The sequence below is a fragment of the Chrysochloris asiatica genome, unplaced genomic scaffold (genome assembly GCF_000296735.1).
Source record: "Chrysochloris asiatica unplaced genomic scaffold, ChrAsi1.0 scaffold00072, whole genome shotgun sequence".
Taxonomy (NCBI): domain Eukaryota; kingdom Metazoa; phylum Chordata; class Mammalia; order Afrosoricida; family Chrysochloridae; genus Chrysochloris; species Chrysochloris asiatica.
In genome coordinates, this window is record NW_006408590.1 from 14795720 (window position 1) to 14798138 (window position 2419).

Genomic DNA, 2419 nt, shown 5'->3' on the forward strand with positions numbered 1-2419 from the left:
AGGTTGGCCCAGGATCGAGCATTGTTTCGTTCTGCTGTGCATGGGGTCGCTATGAGTCGGTTCTGACTCGATGGCACCTGACAACAACAACAACAACATTCTTATGATTTCTGTTTAAAATACCCTACAGGGACTGGTCCCTCCTGATAATTTGTCTGAAGTATGAGATGTGGGGTCTTGGACATCTTGACTTGTAAGGACCGTTCTGGTTGTACTTTGTCCAACACAGATTTGTTGGTTTCTCTGGCAGTCCATGGTACTTTTAATATTCTTCTCCATCACCATAACTCAAATGTATCAACTGTTCTATGGTCTTCTTATTCACTGTCCAAGTTTGACATGCATATGAGGCTATTGAAAATACTGTGGCTTGGGTCAGGCATGCCTTAATTTTCAAACTGATATATTTGTTTTTGAACACTTTAAAGAGCAGTTGTGCAGCTGGGTTGCACAACTGTCATTTGATTTCTTTTATGTATTAGTGTGCACAGATTAAGGTTTATCATAAGAAAGCAACTTGCACACTTTTATCTTTTTAAAACTGAGCATCATCTTTCCTTTCCAGTGAAATAATAAAAGTATTTTTAGAAATAAACAGGAACAAAGTTACAGTAGAGAATGTCAATTCCAAATAGGATCCTACAGGTGCTACTGATTCTACCATCAAGTGGTAGGGCTCAAGTCATCATGAAGAAAAGATTATATTTAAAAATAGCATCTTAAACTGCAAGAATGGGTATTAAACATCACAACTGAACATGCCAAAGGAGAATCCATGTTGTCCAAATGCCCACTTAACCCACCCAAACATCTCATACCCATCCTTTGCTGACCTTCTACAATCCAATTTTCTTTAAATATTTTTTCTTTTCTTTTCTTTTTTTTTTTACATAAGAGAAAGTATACATGTACATGCTAACTGTCTGTATTCATATAGAGGCACAGTGTAATCTCTGATTCCAATATACTGAAAAAGGAGGGGAAAAAGCTAGAATTCTATGTACTACTCCACAGGGGTCTATCACCCTCCAGCTTCAAGCAGAGCGAAGGGAACAGAGATTTTTCTTTTTTCCCACAATGTATAGTGGTGTGTTGATCCCATAGTTTTTGTTGAGACAGTATGGATAAAAATTAATTTGGGAACAGAAAGGCATAGAGATTCTTTTCCCACTGTATCTGCTCAAGATATGTAACCCCCAAATAACTTGAGGACCATGGTGTGCAGAAAAGAAAAGAGACCTGAAGAACAGGGTGATTAAACATAGAGGGGAAAAGAAGAGAGAGAGAGAGAAAAAAAGACTGCAACTTGCTCCCAGGGACTGAATACAATTTTAAAAATTTGGAATCCATCCGTGCTCTTATCAGTCATCTTCTCCTTCATCCTTCTCTCCCTCATCATCATTTTCATCTTTTTCCCCTTCTTCATCAATATCTTCCAGACTTTCTTCTTCATCATTATTATCATTATCACCATCATCATCTTCTTCTTTCCATTCTTCATCATCCATATAAGGAACCAAATAATACTGTAATGGATGTGACCAAATGTCACCTTTGATGACCTTTCCTAACTCATCTACACCTGCATCAGAATGATCAGTAAAAGAGGTACAAAAGCTGTCTGGTTCTTATGCTGCCTCTTCCTGATGTCTTTATTCTGTGTTTGACTTAAGCATTTAATCAAATCCTTTCTGGATTCCATTTGATTTCAGTTAATTTTGAGGACAGATCACCACTCTCATTCAGATGAAGTACTTTGGAGAGAACGTTATTTTTGAAGTAAGGATTTTAGTAAAATTAAAAATCTCTTCTGTAACCTGATTTAATGTTTTCAAATTCTGTCACTTCAACTCTGGTTAAGCAATGCAGTGCCTCTTCATCCTCCTCCTCAAGCAACACAGGTTCTTGTGGATGACTGACAAATGCTGTTACCCCCAAATTTGGGATTTTGGTAATCAATTCTGACCTCTTTTGAAAGTATGGTTGGTGGAGTTTGTTACATTTCTGTTATGATTTCAAAATCTCCTCACTGGCTTGTTCATTAAGTCTATTCCATTTTGTATTTCATCAATATGTTCAACAGCTTCCTGATATTCTTTTTCTGAGGTTTCCTCGGGGTCCTTCATAGTTGGAGTTGGGCAACTTTTTACTGATTTTGGCCACTTGCACTGACATGGTGCTGCTCTTCAGTAGTGGTGGTGGAGGGGAGTGAGGAAGACAGAGTGAAGGCAAAGGGGACTGGCACTTGCCTGGTCTGACCACCTCCTCCCTGAGCCTCCTCTCCCTTGCTCTCTCTTGCTGCCCTCACACACGCACTAGGTTGGCATAGGCTGGCAGGCAGGCAGTTGGGCTCCCTCACATGTGCACCACCTCTAACTCATGCTGGCTCTCCCCAGCTGCCTCCTCTTCTACCTCCTTG

At 39.6% G+C, this 2419-nt stretch overlaps 1 pseudogene; it reads right to left on the reverse strand.

Moving 5' to 3' along the window:
* Positions 1-1361: 1361 nt before the first annotated feature.
* On the reverse strand, positions 1362-2175 carry LOC102829591 (annotated as a pseudogene).
* Between the last annotated feature and the right edge of the window lie 244 nt (positions 2176-2419).